Source organism: Piliocolobus tephrosceles, chromosome 1 (genome assembly GCF_002776525.5).
Source record: "Piliocolobus tephrosceles isolate RC106 chromosome 1, ASM277652v3, whole genome shotgun sequence".
Taxonomy (NCBI): domain Eukaryota; kingdom Metazoa; phylum Chordata; class Mammalia; order Primates; family Cercopithecidae; genus Piliocolobus; species Piliocolobus tephrosceles.
The window spans coordinates 60195586-60214632 of record NC_045434.1 but is presented as its reverse complement, the minus strand read 5'-3'; the positions used below and the strand labels follow the sequence as shown (position 1 = coordinate 60214632).

The 19047-nt window shown below is 41.6% G+C and overlaps 1 long non-coding RNA gene across 1 annotated transcript; it reads right to left on the bottom strand.

The window, feature by feature from the left end:
* Window positions 1–8146: 8146 nt before the first annotated feature.
* Window positions 8147–16065, bottom strand: LOC111522710. Its single transcript, XR_002725311.1, has 3 exons — window positions 15456–16065; window positions 11620–11718; window positions 8147–8325 (listed from the first exon to the last, which is right to left on the bottom strand). It is a non-coding gene; the product is annotated as an uncharacterized LOC111522710 (long non-coding RNA).
* Window positions 16066–19047: the final 2982 nt, after the last annotated feature.

Here is a 19047-nt window from a genome sequence, read left to right as displayed (position 1 = left end):
TTTAGTCCATTTACATTTAAGGTTAATATTGTTGTGTGTGAACCTGATCCTGTCATTATGATATTAGCTGGTTATTTTGCTCGTTAGTTGATGCAGTTTCTTCCTAGCATCGATGGACTTTACAGTTTGGCATGTTTTTGCAATGGCTGGTACCGGTTGTTCCTTTCCATGTTCAGTGGGACCCTCCAAGCCAGGTGTGGGATATAATCTTCTGGTGTGCTGTTTGCTAAGACCATTGGAAAAGTGCAGTATTAGGGTGGGAGTGTCCCGATTTTCCAGGTACCGTCTGTCATGGCTTCCCTTGGCTAGGAAATGGAATTCCCTGACCCGTTGCACTTCCCAGGTGAGGCAATGTCCCACCCTGCTCCATGGGCTGCACCCACTGTCTGACAAGTCCCAGTGAGATGAACCCAGTACCTCAGTTGGAAATGCAGAAATCACCTGTCTTCTGTGTCGCTCGCACTGGGAGCTGCAAACTGGAAGTGTTCCTATTCGGCCATTCTGGAACCTCCCCCAGAACATGCTTTTTTAATCTGCCTGAACAAATTCCCACCCTTTCACCTAGCTAACTCTTATTCTTCTTTTCGGCCAGGGGTCCCCAACCCCCAGGCTGTGAACTGGTACAAGTCCATGGCCTGTCAGGAACCAGACCACACAGTGGGAGGTGCAGGAAGTGAGTGGCCAGCAAGCATTAACACCTGAGCTGCTCCTCCTTTCAGATCAGCAGCACCATTAGACTCTCATAGGAGCACAAACCCCCTTGTGAACTGTGCATGCAAGGGATCTAGGTAGCACACTCCTTATGAGAATCTAACTAGCACCTGATGATCTGAGGTGGAACAGTTTCATCCCAAAACTATTCCCCTCTGACCCCCACTGTCTATGGAAAAATTATCTTCCACGAAGCCAGTCCCTAGTGCCAAAAACATTGGGGAACTGATGTTTTAGGCTTCAGGTTAAGTGTTACCTCATTAGACAGGTTTACCTGGCCCTGAGGGTCCCCTTCCACAACACTCACCTATTTAGTAAAGCCTACAGTTTTCACCACCAAGTGAAGTCTGTCCATCTTGTTCACTGCTTAGCAAAGTAATAAACAATTGCAACTCCATAAATGGATGGTCAGGTTTTGTCCCCTCTTGTCTAAGTGATGAACTTCTACCCATCTTACACATCTTCCTCACTCCCAGACCCAAACTGGTTCAACTTCTCTTCTCTGTGTTCCAATAACACATTTTACCTCCCCTATCACAGACTTCATCTTAGTACATCATGATTCCATGTTTACTTATCTGCCTCTCCATCTAGGATTTGAGCTCCTTGGGTTCTGTGGTCTTGTTTTATTATCTTTGTGTCTCCCAAGAAGAATGCTTGGCATATGGCAGCCTCTTAATGATGTTTACTTTATGAATGAATAAATCTGTTGTAAAAAGAGCCCTGGGAACCCTAAAAGTAGAGAGTAGGAAGTTGAGGGAGGGAGGCAATTTTAGATTTAGCTAATGGCCCTGAGCATGGCATAGATGAATTCTTCCTGTCTAACCTATTTGGGGAAGTGGATAGCGAGTTCTGTGTCCAAGTGTATATTTGCATATTTACGTTTAGCTAGAAAAATAAAAACTGTCCCTAGTACAGGAAGATGGGGAAGGCAGATAGCCTCTGTTCTAGGAGCTTAATTAGCAAGCCACAAGGGGCTATTTTGAGAGCTTCCAGTGAGTTTTTGGCTATACTAAGGGAGTTCATGAGCCACATTTGGCAGCAGAGGTTGGAGAAAGCTAAATTGTTCCACGTAAGAAATGAGAGGAATTTGGACTTTGCCTCTAAGAAGAAGACAACAACGAAGAAGGGGAAGGGGATTAGCTGAATAACATGCAAAGAGTCTGCACCCTGAGTTGTGAAAATGATCAATAGATTTTTAAAAAGTAATACCAGAAATGTCTGTTGTTTAGTATTATTTAGTGCTTAGTGTTATTGCTATGATGTAAAGCTCTTCATTGCTTCAAAGCTTCCTAAGTTTTCCACATCACAGAAGCCTTGTGAATGTTTTTGCCACATTCTCCACCTGGATGGTGGTGGTGTGGAACAGTGTCAGTCACCAGAAATGGCCAGAGGACCCTGGATGGAACAATTCATCAGAAGCAGGAGCACCCTATGGAAGTTTGTGGAAAACTTGAGATGGACATTAGAGTTTGCAAACTTCAAAGGGTGATGCTGGTTGAAGGCACATTTGCCCTGACCTGAAGGGTCAATGTGACCCCTTCTAGTCTTTATGAGCAGACCCCCTCTAGTCTTTAATGTGTGTTTCAGTGGCAGTGTGTGTGTAAGAAGTGTGGGCTTTCGTTGTCTGTATAATTGAACCCTGTGCTTGCAATTATCCTTGAAGGTGTATGTGTTTATGTGCTGCTTTTGGAATGATGTATTGATATGACTGCATGTTGAGTCCCTGTGGGAAAGGCTGCTAAGTGGTCATGTGACCATACTTTTCTTCTTCACCTAAGAACACCAAGCCCCTTCCCACTCCATGAGAAGTAGAGGCCTTCCCAGGATCAAACCAGCACTCCCTCTCTGAGCCTCCCCAAGTAACATACACTACCTGCCCCATTTTCTACTTCTCCCGCCCCTGCCTGTTTCCTTGTGTTCTTCCTCCAGCCCCGAGAATAGCTGAGGCTCTTAACTAAGAGCAAGAAAACAAAAAATCAGGTCACCAGATGTGTTTCATTCCACCTCTCCCTCTCTAGCTATCCTCCCCACAAACCAACACATTCTGAGCACATATACAGCAAGCACCTGGCATCCCCCCAAACTCAGCTGTGCCTCTGCCTGGCAACAGACCTCACTCAGGTGGAAATTTGGGGTGCCCACATAAGCATACTATATGGTTCATCCTGTCTCTAGCACTATGGTGCAGCTCTTTTGTTCTGCCTAGACAGCCCAAGCAGACAACAGAATGATTTTTCCCATCCTGAATGAAAGGTGATAAGTTGATGTCATCTGTACTGCCAGGTCACCTTCTCCCTGTGTAGACACTGCCTGTCACACTGTAGGAGGATACTGAGGTCTCCTGGACAAGGTCCCTCTCCGGGAGCTAGAAAACGGAGAGACCAGCAGTCCTGCCTCAGCTCATGGGCTGGATTCACTTGAGCTGTTCCTCACCTGGAGCCCAAAATGAGTGTCTTGTGCTTTGGAATGAACAGACATCTGGGATTCTCATTGGGGACTGTTTACTGGTTCATTTGCATGGCACGTTAACAGCCCACAGCATCTCACTTTCTGCCAGGGTCTTTCAGGAACAATTTCTTCAAGCCAGCGTGGCCCTGCCTGGGCATGAGTCCTCCCCATCCCTTCTTCCCTCCCCACATCAGCCACGTGGAAGTGACTCATGCAGGCTCTCTGAGCCCCTGCCAGCAGCAGCCAGAAGATTGCCTGGATAAAGTTGGGATGGGCTACTTCAGGAGCAAGGAGCAGTCCAGAGTCCCTTTTGGAATTCCATGGGCCTCTGTGCCCTCTTCCTACTACTACTCCCAACATCACCTGCAGCCCAAACCTCATGCAGCAGCATCTCCCTGATGCTCGGGAGAAAGTTCATCCTTCCTTATCTGCTTCTCTCCTTTCTCCCATAGCACGTACCACAATCAGGGACAACTGTGTGAGTTATCTTGGCTTTTCCCTGTACTATTATATAAATAACCCACACTTAAAGCAAAATATTCATATATATTATTTTGTTTTATCCTCATGATCACCCTATGAGATAGCTGTTGTATTTCCCATTTCAAAAAAGAAGAAATTGAAGATTAAAAAATTAAGTGAGGCAAAGCATAGAGGATGTTTAGGGAGTGAAACTACTCTACATGAGCCTATAAAGGTGGATACAATTCATTATACATTTGTCCAAACTCATAGAATGTACAACATCAAGAGTGAACCTTAATGTAAATTCTGGACTTGGGGTGATAATGATGCTGAAATGTAGTTCATCAGGTTTAGCAGATGACTGGTCCTGTGGGGGATGTTGATAGTTGGGGAGGCTGTGTGTGTGAGGGGCAGGGGATACATGGGGAACTCTGTACTTTCTACTCAATTTTTATGTGAACATAAAACTGCTCTAAAAAGAAAAGTCTATTTTAAAAATGCCATTTTAGGCAACACAGAGAGACTGTGTCTCTACCGAAAAAAAAAAAAAAAAAAAATTAACCGGGTGTGGTGGTGCACTTCTGTGATCCCAGTTACTTCGGAGGCTGAGGTGGGAGGATTGCTTAAGCCCAGGAGGTTGAGGCTGCAGTGAACTATGATCACACCACTGCACTCCAGCCTGAGCGAGCAACAGAGTGAGACCCTGTCTCAAAAATAATAATAGTAATAATAAGAAACACACAAATAAATACTTATTTTTTTTAAATTTAAGTTTTAAGTTATTTAAAAAATTTTTCCTTGATCCCCAGAGTTTCCCTTGTTTTAAATGTACTGCATGAGCTTCTGAATGTACTTGGAGATTTACCAGTACCTCTCCTTGCCAGTTGTAGCTCCTCACCCCAACATGTCATCTGTCTGCCCCACCCTCCTCAACCCCTAGACTATAAGAGCTGTGAGCCTTGACTTAGTTGTCTCTGTATTCTTAGCTTGTGGCAGTGTCTGACACGTAGATGCTGGATAAATGTCTGCTGGGAGAATGCATGAACGAATGAATGCATGGAGGGAAAGGAAGGCGAGGGAGAGAGAGAAGAAGATAGTGGGAAGGAAGAGAGGAGGAGATTAAAAAAACAGGAAAAGGAGACGGAAGAAGAAGTAGAGTGCAGCATAGGGTTGGAAAGAAAAAAGGCATCCCTTGATTTTATCTTATCCCCTTTGTCGTCCTGGGGACTGGAAGGCCCTTCTCAGTTCCTTTCTTTTCTCTCTTCTCCCAATAGGATAAGGACTTTGGCCAGAGCCCTGCCTATCCCCCAGGTATCCCCAAAAAGTCTTTAACTCTTAGACATAGAACTACTCTGTCCCTTTTCTACAAAACAAACGTGTTATTTGGGCAGAAGAGGAAAGGAGAAAATTTGAAGTGGAAAAATCTTTGGTTTGGAAATTCAGCTGACTGCCCTCATTTGGAATAAAATGTCCTTCAGTCCCTGGCTGTGTGGCAGGCAGGCCCGGCCAACAGCAACACCGGATGCCGGGAGACTGGGAGGAGGCCTGGGGATTTTCAGAGGAGCCGCCAAAGTGGTATGAACTTGGAATCCAGGAAGAGAGTGATGGGGCTCATCTCCAAGGGCTGAATCCCTATCCTCTTCCTCATTTCTTCCAGACAGTGGTCAGTTGTCCCGATGTGTCAGGCAGAGTGCTATCCTGGGGGCACGGACAGGACCAGGATAGGCAAGTCCTGAGGGAGAACAGGGGCTGGGTCTGTCTCATGTCCTGAGCACCAACCTCAGCATGTAACACATGGAAGGTGCCCAAGAAACATCAGCTGGGAAAAAAAAAAGTAACCCTTGTCCCAAGGGGTTGACAGGAGACCCAGACTTTGCACTCAGGTTGGTCCCAGCCTAATAGTGGAGACAGAACAGATATAAAGAATGCAGCTCAATATTGGAATACCAAGTACAAATAAAAAAAAAAATAAATAAACCAAGGGCTTATCTATCAGAATAGCACAGCAGACTGGTTTAGGGCCAGTAAGGTGAATTGAGAGAACCTCTCCAAACGGACCATCCTAAGTGGACCTTTGAAGGAGCAGATGGGAATTATTTGGCTGAAGCCAGTAGGATGAGTATCAAAGTGAGGAGTTCAGACTACATAAGAACAAGAAAGGCAGGAGGCTGAATGGGGATGGGGCAGTTCTCCAGGGCTGGAGCAAAGCACAGCTGACCCACCCTGACTGGTGTCTGCAGATGTTGTACAAGCAGTGCTTAAGTTTACAGTGGCTTGCTGGTAACCTGGGTAGCCAGGGAAAATATCACAGTATAGTTCATAGGTTGTGTCATAATCTCCCAGATACATCATTTTCAGCCTTGGTTGTGCTTATGGGGCTAAAGAGTGGAGACCTAGATTTATAAGAGCCCAGAGACCAAACCCATTTCCACAAGAAATTGCACAGAGAAGACAAAGGGAAAAACATGGCAACAGGGAAGATGTCAGAGAGGTGGGAGGCTGTGCAGAGAGGGCAGCGCAGGCTGCCAGTTGGCCTCTTTTGTTTTGTTTTGCTTTGCAGGAGAGAGGGAGATTGGAAGCACCACTGAGAGGAGTCAGAGGAAAGTGTAAGGAGACTTGTAAAAAAAGGTATGCTGGGTGGTGTGTGCTGCCTGATCCACTGTATGTGGGTTCAGGGTTTCAGCAAAGGCCATATAGACATTAAGGCTTCTGGAGGAGATTAATGCTAATGCTTCCTTGGACTGTGATCCTGCTGAAATAGACTTTGGAGGAAAGGAAATGAAAAGGCTCCGATTTGTATCTTCCTGGCAGTAAATGTTTCTTATCCAATATCAATTCTCTCCTTTCTTACTTAATAAAACCACAATTTGTTACCCAGACGAAAATATGACCTTTCATTTGCTCCCTTGCAGCTAGGAGTAGCCATGTGACACAGCTCTGACCAGTGAGGCGTCTGCAGGAGCCCCTGGAGGGTTTGGGGGAGAGTCTGGATTTCCTGATGCATACCCAACTCTTGCTTTTTGTCATTTTCTTTTGTCTTCGTCCTGCCTGGAACATGTGATCAGGAGGCGGTCATGAGGATGAAAGTCATGTGTGAAGGATGATGGAACAGAGGGACTAAAGGAGTCTGACCTGGACACCCTGATTTCCTGCTATGTGGCCTGAAAAAGAAGCCACTGTCCCATGGATTCTGTTATCGGCCACTGAGTGCAATCCTACCTGATCCCATGGTCCTCACCAAGGCTGTGTCTGCTTAGGAAATGGAGAATGGTCCCCAAACCACAGCAGCAAAAATGAGTGGAAGGGTTGAGCATTATTTCCAGCCCTTGGTTGCTCTGGTGATTGGTGCCTGGGAGGGGCAGGACCTCCATCCAACAGACTGTACCAGCAGAGTCATAAGAGGTAGGGCTTTGAAGATTCAGCCGTGTGTTCTACGGCTGGACTGAAGGCTGAAGGAGGAAGAGGTAGAAGTACGTTGCTACCCACCTGCTCCATCCCATGTGCAGACTCCTTCAGCCCCCAACCCCAGGCTGTCACCAGCTCCTATATTCATTTTCTCTGAGGTTAGAGAAAGGAGACAGCAATGGCCAGGCTTCCCTGTGGTTCCCAAACTGGTTATTGTGCTCTGCTCAAGTGCTGGCTCCCCGCCCCTCTATACACACACTGGGCCCATGTTCACTGATGCCCATCCTACTCCCCAGTCATTTGCCTAACTAGCTTTTTTTTTTCTTTCTGGGAAACCTCAGAGATGCATTGGACTTGGTCAGCAGACTTGAGTTCTATGCCCACACCAGTCACTGACTGGCTATGACCTGAATTGGACAAGGCATGCCCACTCTAGACTTCAATTGTTCCTTATCTGGAAAAGGAAAGGAGTGCTTTGACAGTGGTTCCCAGATATCAATTTATAAAGATTTCACTAGTCTGTGGCAAAATAATAATAATGGCTATGAATTATTGGGTATTTCCTTTGTGTGAAGTGATTTTCGTATATTAACTCATTTAATCTCATAACCACCTGGAAAAGTACATATTCTTATTAACACCTTCACATGATAGATGATAAAAATGATAAAACCAAGGCTCAGAGAGGTTAAGTAACTTATCTGAAGGTCTTCAGATGGTAAGTGGTAGAGCCTGGATTTGAACTCAGGTGTTCTGGTCCCAGAGTCCACGTACTAAATCACTACATTACAGCTGCCCATGTGATAAGGAAAGACTAAGGAGGATGACGATGATGTGCACCCATATTGATACATACACAGACATATAATACAGTATATTTGTGTACTGTTAGTGTAAGTTTAATACTGACTTTCTGGGGAAGGACAGGGATATATATATATATATCCTTTATGTTAAGAGTAAGAGAATAAGTCATATGTTTTACATTAAAAGATACTTTTCTCAAACAATGACAGAAGGTGAGTATTTTATTTGCTCAATTCACAAAATAAAACTTGTTGACAACCAGTTACTTTTTACAGTATTTTACTTCCAACTTGTAATAGACCGTGAAACTAAGTCGGGAGCCCCTGGGCTAAAGGGTCTTCGAAGTCCTTTCTGGCTTAAACACTGTAAAGCCTTCAACCTCTAGGTGAGGTCACACATTCTTGGAGATGTCCTCCCAGATATCAGGCACACCATCCGGGCCCCCTGGTCAGCCTAGCAGAAGGAGAGCCATCACCCCGAGGGGACCTGTTGGTAACATGCCTGTTTAACACTGCAAGTATTTTGAGCCATAGAGAAACTTTCCTTTCCTGTCCCGCCACGGCCTCAGCTTTAGGTACACACCCCTCTGTACTTGTCTACCTCTTGGGATAAGCATAATATATAGAATCTTAGATTACTCATTACTTGGTAGAGAGATTTTATTTGAAAGCACATCCCAAACATGACCTCCTCCTGCCCAGTCCTAAATCTCAGGCACCAAAGAAGGCCAAGCTCTATCCTGAGTACTATAAGTGAGAAAACCAAAGGCAAAATTGTGAACTATCTTGAGGATATCTGTTCAAAGCAATTGTCCTCCACCTTATATGGATTCTCTCGGATCCGGAAGCAGATTAGAAACAGAACAGGTAGCATTGGGGGCAGTCCATTCATGCTCTCTTTAAAACCAAGCTGGCAAACTCTTGTTTTGAAACTAACATAGAACAAGCAATTTGAGAGAAGGGAAATTGGTGTAGCTCAATGTTGTCATTTTTTTCTTAGTAAGAGTCTCAAAGTCCCCTGTGAAAGAGGGGAACATCCAAACAGTTAGCAGCCAGGGACATTCTTAGGAAGGACAGTGGAAGCCACAGAGCTGCTTCTGCCGTGGGGTCTATATGCCTAAAACTGAGCAAAGAATTCAACTTGGTGGGCTAGACTCTGCATCAAAAATGAATGGAAACAAAACAAGACTTCAAGTTAGCATTTGTGGAAAGGAGGAAAAAAACATCGTCTGCCTTTTTGTCTCATGAACACAGAAACAAACACTAATGAAGGCTCCCAATCTGGCAGAAATCTAAGGAATTAGAGAAAAAGGAACAAAAATAAAAGGACACCAGACATCCAGTTTCTCAAGCCAGATGTGACCCTGGAAACTGGTGTCATGGGGAAGAAAAACAGCTGTTAACTCAGTCATGTGATGATTCAGCGATACAATTATTTCATCATCAAAAGAGGCTTTGATAACTTCACCATTAGCAGTAAGAGTAAAAATAGAAAAAGAGGAAGGAGGAGCTCGATTTCAGCACTAATCTGATTCATTCACTTTAAAAGACCCAGGCTTGCGGCCTGCACTGGTAATGGAATCTAGCTATTAAAAATGGTTCTATCTGGTGACGAAATTTTAAGAAATGTTGAAGTTGGCAAAGTGGATTGCTCTATTTAGCAAAATGTTTTCAGCTATGGTGGTCCACTAAAACACAAAGAAAAAGAACAAAAGAAACAAAAATCTACTGGATAGAGTTTGCATGAAATCCACAATCCTGCAGTTTCAAAGGAGTGGGAATATACTTGCAAATCAATGTCGGACATTTGCATTTTTCTGAGCTTTTTGTGGAATGGAGTGTTGGGGAGGGACTTTCTGCTTTTTATGGGTGGATCCAGTGAAATGATTGCTGGTCCTGATTAGAGGCCCATGGTTTCAATAATCTAGCATTCACCCAACTGTGTCTTTAGCCTCTTTTTCTTTCTCTTCGGCCTACAAACAGGCTACAGAAAGTGCTGTCTGGGCTACATGCTTAGATGATCCCATCCTAAATACAACTTTCCATTGACTGGGTCCCTTTCTAGCTATGGCTCTAGCAATCAGCTCTTCTTCCCAGACAAGTTGTTTGGGAGAGAAGTCCACATGCTATCCTGTTAGAACTGCAATATAAAATACAGGATGTCCATTGAACTTTAATTTCAGATAAATGACAAATAGTTTATGTATGTCCCAAGCAATATTTGGGACATACTTATTATACTAAAAATTTATTCATTGTTTATTTGAAATTCAAATGTCAGATGAATTGAAATTTAAGTGAACATCCTATATTTTTATTTGCTAAATCTGACAATCTGACTCCTAGTATCCCTTCCTCACTTTCTATTTGTTGCTCAGCCCATGGAAACCTGGTTTTTACCTCCACCTCTCACTGAGACTGCTCTTCCCAGGCTTTCCAAGGACCTCTTACTGATCGAATTCACAGGGCATGTTTCCAAACTCCATGGCAGGGGCCTCTCTGGAGGACTCTACAGGCACTGCTGGCGTCTCTGTCCTGGTGAAGCTGTCTTCCCTTTTGCTTCCATGATGCATTGCACTGCTTGTTTTCTCCACCTTTCTCTGACTGTTCCTTCCCTGTTTCCTTCACGAGCTGCACTTGTTAAGCCACCTCTTACATGTTTGGTGCTACCCAGGGCTCTGCCCTTTGGCCTTCAGCACTCTCTACACACAGAGCTGGATTTGCTGCCACATTTCTCTCCCCACTCAGCCCCACTGGCCTCAGCTGCCCTGAGCAGCTCTGGCCTCCTCATCCATCATGCTGGCTGCAGGGCACCAGAGTATGTCTCGCAGAGAAACCTTTCTACCCTAGGCCTCCAAGGAGGGCTCAGCTATCAGAGAAGAGAGTCGTTTTCCAAAGGGTCAGAGCATAGGACCCCCCAAGATTGATGGGTTATGAATTATGGATGTCACATCTGTCAGTCCCCGTGCTCCAAAGCCGGAGAGGATGTCCCTGCCTTCCGTCCCTGAGTTGGCCTCTGTAGCATCCCTGTAGCAAGTGCTTACTAGATGCATTCCTGTATTGCTTTTTCACATTTGTTGTCTTTTTGATGATCTTTATTTCTATGCACACACATACACGCGCCAGCACATCCTATCTGGTTGGGAGCTCTCTGAACCCTCCTCCATCACACTGTGCCCCGCTAGAGGGCAAGGACTGAAACGCCCCAGGGGGAGTGTTTGGTACACAGGTGTGACTATAAGGATTGAGCTGGACACGACCATCTTAACTGACATGAAAAAAGTGTTCAACAAAGTCCAACATCCTCTCTCTGTCTCTCTTTTTTTTTTTTTTTTTTTGAGACAGAGTTTTACTCTTGTTGCCCACCCCAGGCTGGAGTGCAATGGTGCTATCTCGGCTCACTGCAACCTCCGCCTCCCAGGTTCAAACTATTCTCCTGCCTCAGCCTCTCAAGTAGCTGGGATTACAGGTATATGCCACCACGCCCGGCTAATTTTGTATTTTTAGTAGAGATGGGGTTTCACCATGTTGCCCAGGCTGGTCTCAAACTCCCGACCTCAAGTGATTCGCCCACCTCGGCCTCCCAAAGTACTGGGATTACAGGCGTGAGGCACTGTGCCCAGCTGATTTTTATCCATTTTTAAAGTTGTAGGTGCTTTTATACAGAATACTTTGGCAGTGATCTCAGGAGTTGTTTATGTTGATTTGCTAGAAGGAGATACAGAATGCCAGGCTAGATTCAAAACTCCTGAGGATCTCAAGCAATAATAAGTACACTTACAGAAATTAAAAAGAAACACTGCTGGAAACTCGAGGGCTTTTCTGGTGATCACAAAGATACTGGCAGATTTTTGTTGATAGATAGGCCAGACGTAATCAGCTAGGGAAAAGAAAGAGGTACTAAAAGTTAATCACCAAAGCCAAAAAGATTAAACTGGTAAAGACTCGACAAGCAAGTAAACACATTAAATTTTCTGAATATGACTGAAAACAAATTATAGTCCACCTCTTAATACTTCACTGGGTATTTGAGCTGTTCTAAGGGATCCACTTTCATTTTGGTAGTACTGTATAATAAATGTTTTCCTAAAACCTACAGTTAATGTAAAAAATGTATTTGTTCCTCAACTTGTAATGACATAAGTACATTGCATACCACAATTTTTCATTGAACATTTTTTGTTGAAATTATATAAGTCAACTTCAGGTAATTTAGAAAATAAATGTGTTTCGAACATTTTTTTAAAAATCAGTAGCTTTTTTTTTTTTTTTTTTTTGAGATAGAGTCTTACTCTGTCATCCAAGCTGGAGTGCAGTGGTGCGATCTCCATTCATTGGAACCTCTGCCTCCCGGGTTCATGCAATTCTCCTGTCTCAGCCTCCCAAGTGCTGAGATTACAGGCACGCACCACCACGCCTGGCTAATTTTTGTATTTTTTTGGTAGACAGACGGTTTCACCATGTTGGCCAGACTGGTCTTGAACTCCTGACCTCAGGTGATCCACCCACCTCAGCCTCCCAAAGTGCTGGGATTACAGGCATGAGCTGGCCCCAATTAGTAGCATTTTTATACATGAATAATGACCTAGCTGAAAAAGAAATAAGAAACACAATCTTATTTGTGATAATATAAAAAATAAAATACTTCGGAGAAATAAACTTAATCAAGGAGATGAAAGATCTGCACATTGAAAACTATAAAGCATCAATAAAAGAAATCGAAAAAGATACAAACAAATGGAAAGATATTCTGTGCTCATGGATCAGAAGAATTAATATTGTTAAAATGTCTCTATTATCCAAAGCAATATACAGACTCGACATGATTCCTATCAAAATCCCAATCACATTCTTCACAGAAATAGAAAAAAAAAAAATCCTACAATTCATACAGAACCACAAAAGACCCCAAATAGCCAAAACAATTCTAAGAAAGAAATACAAATAGAAATCTTCCATTTATTATTCAGGGCTGGATTTGTATCTGGTCCTATTGGCACGTTTAGGTAAAGAAACTTCTTCCAGTAACTTCTTAATGTGTGCTTCCAAACTACTTTTCGTGTTAAATTATTACAGTTTCTGAAAGAAAACTGTTAATGATTAGCCATTCTGAAGGCATTCTGAAGCATTACACTTCTTGATTTAACAATTACTTTAAAATATAGTAAAAGTTAAAAATTTAAAAATACATTAAAAAATTACTATATTACAAAACCATAGTAATCAAAACAGTATGATACTGGCAGAAAAACAGATATATAGGCCAGTGGAACAGAAGAGACACCCCAAAAATAATTTCAAACATATATGGTCAACTCATTTTTGTCAAGGGCACCAACAGGACAAAATGGGGCAAGGACGGTCTTCTCAATAAATCATGCCAGTTAAAACTGGATTTCATGCAAAAGAATGACACTGGACCCTTATCTCACACCATATGCAAAAATCAACTCAAAACAGATTTTTTAAAAAAACCTAAATGCAAGATCTGAAACTATAAAAATCCTAGAAGAAAACATGGAGGAAGAGCTCCTGGACATTGGCCTTGGCAGTAATTTTTTTCTTTTTCTTTTTTCTTTTTGGTAGAGACAGGATCTCATTATGTTGCCCAGGCTGATCTCAAACCTCTGGACTCAAGTGATCCTCCCGCCTCACATCCCAAAGTGCTGGGATTATAGGTGTGAGCCACCACATCCAGCTGGCAATGATTTTTTGGAGATCACAGCAAAGCTCAGACTACAAAAGCAAAAATAAATAAATGGGGCTACATCAAATTAAAAAGATTCTGCACAACAAAGGAAATAATCAACAAAGCAAAATAGCAACTTATGGACTGGGAAAAAATTTTTGCAAACCATACATCTGATAAGGGGTTAATATTCACAATTTATAAAGTACTCATACAACTCAATTGTAGAAAAACAAATAACCTAATTTTAAAATGGGCAAAGGACCTAAATAGACATTTCTCCAAAGAAGATATAAAAATGGCCAACAGATGTATGAAAATGTGCTTGACATCATTAATCATCAGGAAAATGTGAATCAAAACCACTATGAGATATTATTTCAGACCCTTTAGGATGGCTATTATCAAAAAGTCATAGGATGGCAAACGGTGGGGGTATGGAGAAAAGGGAACTCTTGTACAATGTTGGTGAGAATGTAGATTTGGTGCAGCCATCGTGGACAACAGTATGGAGGTTTCTAAAGAAATTAAAAACAGAACTACCAGAAGACCCAGCAATCTCTGTTCTGTGACTATACCCCCAAAAAATGAAATAACCACCTTTTAAAAATACCTGCACTCCTATGTTCATTGCGGCATTCTTCACAATAGCCAAGATATGGAACCACCCAAGTGTTGATAGAGGAATGGATTTTAAAAACTGTGGCGTTTGTATACAATGGAATATTATTCAGCCTTTAAAAAGAAAGTCCTGTCATTTGGCACAACATGTATTAACCTGGAAGACATTATGCTCAATGAAATGCGTCAGACGGGAAAAAAAAAAATAGTGCATTATGTCACTTACATGTGGAATCTATAAACAAAGTCAAATGTGCAGATGCAGATAATAAAACAGCGTTACTGGGATGGAAGCAGGCAGGGAAGGAGTGGGAGGAAGAAATGGGAAGAGGTAGGTCAGAGGATACAATGTAACAGGTGCGTGGAGAGACCTAATACAACATGATGGCTGTAGGTCATAAAATTGCACTGTACTTGGGATTCCTGCTAAATGACTAGATTTTAGCTGCTCTTACAACAAAAGCAACAAAAATCGGTAACTATGTGGGGAGATGACAGAGATGTTCATTTGCTTTGCTATAGTAAATATTTTACTACCTATGTGTATCCCATAACATCATGTTGTATACCTTAAATATACACAGCACTATTCACAATAGCAAAGACTTGGAATCAACCCAAATGTCCATCAGTGACAGACTTGATTAAGAAAATGTGGCACATGTATACCATGGAATACTATGCAGCTATAAAAAAGGATGAGTTCGTGTCCTTTGTAGGGACATGGATGCAGCTGGAAACCATCATTCTCAGCAAACTATCACAAGAACAGAAAACCAAACACCGCATGTTCTCACTCATAGATGGGAACTGAACAATGAGATCACTTGGACACGGGAAGGGGAACATCACACATTGGAGCCTGTTGTGGGGAGGGGGGAGGGATAGTATTGGGAGTTATATCTGATGTAAATGATGAGTTGATGGGTGCTGACGAGTTGATGGGTGCAGCACACCAACATGGCATGTATATACATATGTAACAAACCTGCACGTTGTGCACATGTACCCTAGAATTTAAAGTATAATAAAAAATAAATAAATAAATAAATAAAATAAATAGGATTGAGCTGGGAAGGAGGAGAAGTTTTTCTGGGAGAAGAACCAGGAGGCAGAATATTAAAAAGTGATGATAAATGTACTCCGTGTGTTCACAAAGGTAGAAGAATGTATGAGCATGATAAGGGAGAGGATGTCCTCAATCCACAGCGCTCTGATGCCCTTTATCCAGCAAACTGCAGGAACTCACTCTTGAGGAGGTTAGTCCTCCTAATTGTCCGATTCAATAGATATTTTTCAGTGCTTACCAGTTTGGACCCCTCTGATGCATTGGACCCTGTCAGTCCCTCTTCTCTGCTGATGTTGTTGTTGCTTAAAAATAATTTCATTGTATAGCTGATGGCAGTAGTTTCTCAGTGATGCGATCATTTTAGCAGAGGTGGGTGATGAGATAAAAATAGACAATCAGTAAGTAACACGGCTGGCAAGTTGTTATAAAAGTTTAAAAGTGAATAAAGCAAGGAAAGGTGATAGAGTGTTTTTGGTACCATGACATTTGAATGGAGACCCAAATGAAGTTAGGGAGAAACTCATGGGGACTGCCTAGGGAAGAGTGCTCCAGAGAAAGGGGACAGCACTTGCAAATGAACGAGGAAGTGTGCAAGAAGTTCAGGGTGGTGAAATCAGAGTCCTGGGAGGGGTGGGGATTAAGAGATGAAGTCAGATAATTAATAGAAGTAAGTGATCATGAGGCCTTTCCAGCCACATCTGGCATCCAATCAAACCTTAACAGGCATACAAAGAGGCAGGAAAATATGACCCAGGACCAGGCCCGGTGGCTCACACCTGTAATCCCAACACTTTGAGGGGCCAAGGTGGGTGGATTGCTTGAGCTCAGGAATTCAAGACCAGCCTGGGCAGTATGGCAAAACCCCGTCTCTACAAAAAAATACAAAAATTAGCCAGGCATGGCAGTGCGCACCTGTAGTCCCAGCTACTCGGGACGCTGAGGTGGGAGAATCACTTAAATCTGGGAGACAGAGGTTTCAGTGAGCCAAGATCATGCCACTGCAATCCAGCCTGGGAGATAGAGCGAGACTGTCTGAAAACAAAACAAAACAAAAAGAAAATATGACCCAGAATAAGAAGAAAAATAAATTGATTGAAACAGAAATGACACAGATGCCAGAGTTACATGGAGCAGAATATTAAAAAGTGATGATAAATATACTCCATGTGTTCACAAAGGTGGAAGGATGTATGAGCGTGATAAGGAGAGGTATGGAGAACATTACAAAGACCGAATTAAGTTCTATAGATGAAAAAATACTGGCTGAGATGAACAGCATCTTAGACACTCCAGAAGAAAAGACTAGTAAACTTCAAGATATACAAGTAGAAACAATTCAAAATGTAATGCCGAGAAGAAGTCTGGAAAAAAGAAACCAACAAAGCATCAGTAAGCTGAGGAACAACATCAGACGGCCTAATACACATGCCATCAGAGTTCAGAAGAGGGAGCAGAAAAAATAGTAAGAGAAAGAATGACTAAAACTTTTCTGAATTTGACAAAACAATAAACCTGCAGATCCAAGAAGCTCAATGAACCCCCAAGCAGAAAAAAAAAAAATGAAGAAAACCATATCAAGACACATCATAATCGAATTTTAAGAACTAGTGTTAAAAAGAATGTCCAAAAGCAATGAGAGAAAATCAACAGCAGAACTTTAAGAAGCATCAAAGGAAGGTTTTTTTGCACAAAAGGAAAATGATACTAAACGGACATTTGGATTTATACCAAAAAATAAAAGAAATTTCTGGAAATGGTAAATATGCAGATAAATATAAAAAATTAATTGAAATATCTAAAATAGAGAATTTATTGTTTAAGACAAAAATAATAGTAATGCATTGTGAGGTTTACAGGATCTATAGAAACAAAATGTAGGGCAACAATAGCACAAAATTTGGGAGAGCAGAAATAGAAATATACTGTTGTAAGGAGCTTATATTTTACATGAAGTGGTACAATATCACTTGAAAGTAGACTATATAAGTTAAAGGTGTGTACTATAAACTCTAAAGCAACAAATGAAAAAAATGAAACAAGGAGGTATTGCTAATATAGTAATTAAGAAGATAAAGTAGAATCATAGAAATAATTAACCAACAAGAAGAACAAAAAAGGAAAAAGTGAATTAGGAAAAGATAGAACAAATAGGAAACAATTAGCAGGATAATAGATTTAAGCCCAGCTATATTAATAATCACATAAAATGTAGTTAGTATTAACACTCTAATCAAAAGGCACAGATTGTCAGATTGGACTTTTTTTTTTTTTTTGCGAGATGGAGTCTCTCCCTCTGTCTCCCAGGCTGGAGTGCAGTGGTGAGAGCTCAGCCCTCTGCAACCTCTGCCTCCCAGATTCCAGCGATTCTCCCACCTCAGCCTCCCAAGTAGCTGGGATTACAGGTGTGTGCCACCATGTCCGGCTAATATTTTGTATTTTTAGTAGAGATGGAGTTTCACCATGTTGGTCAGGCTGGTCTTGAACTCCTGACCTCAAGTGATCTGCCTGCCTTGGCCTCCCAAAATGCTAGGATTATAGGCATGAGCCACCGCACCTGGTCCATGGGACTTTTTTTAAAAAAAGCAAGACCCAATTATTTTCTGTCTCTAAGATACCCAACTTAAATATAAAGGCAAAGACAAACCTGGGTACAGTGGCTCGAGCCTGCAGTCTCTGCTACTCAGGAGGCTGAGGCAGGAGGATCCCTTAAGCCCAGGAGTTCAAGGCCAGTCTGAGCAACACAGTGAGATCTTCAACTCCTAAATAAATAAAATAAAAGCAAAGGCAGATTAAAAATGAAAGGATAGAAATGATATATCATGCTAATACTAATCAAAGGAAAGTTGTAATGACTATGCTAATATCAGACAAAGTAGATTTCAGAACAAGAGATATCACTAGGAATAATGAGAGTCATTTCATGATGATAAAGGTGTCAATTCTTCAAGATAATGTAATAATCCAAAAATATTTATGCACCTAATAGCATAGCTTCAAAATACATGAAGGAAAATCAGAGAGAAATATAAGAAAAAATAGACAAATCCACAGTTATAGTTGGAGATTTCATCATTTCTATTTCAATAATTGATAAAACTAATAGACAGAAAATAGCCAGGATATTGTAGACTTGAGCAGCCCTACTAACCTATTGGACCTGACTGACATTTTGAGAACACTCTTCCATATAGCAACAGGATGCATATTTTTTTCTAGTGCTCATGGAATATTTACCAAGATAGACCATCTGGGCCATAAAGTGAGTCACAATAAATTTTAAATGATTCAAATTATACAAAATATATTCTCTGGTCACAAGAGAATTTAATTAGATAATAATAGAAAGATATCTGAAAAATTCCCAAGTATTTGGAAACTAAGCAACACACTTTTAAAAAAGCCATATGTCAAAGAAAAACTCACAGGGGAAATTAGAAAATACTTTAATCTGAACAAAACATGACACATACAATTACACGGGGGGTAGCTACAGTAGTATCTAGAGGAAAATTTGTAGCATTAAACATTAATATTAGAAAGGTAATACCAGATTTATTTTCAATGACTTCAGCTTCTACCTTAGAGAATTATGAAAAAGTACAAATTAAAGTCAAAGAAAGGAAATAAAGATAAGAGCAGAAAATAATTAAACTTTAAAAAATTTTTAAAAATAGAAAAAAATTAATGGACCCAAAAGCCAACTCATGGAGAAAATTAATAAAATCATAAATCTCTAGCCAGATTGATTAGGCAAAAAATAGAGAAGACACAAACGATCAATATCAATAGTGAGAAAGAAGGCAGCACCATAGATCCTAAAGACCTTAAAA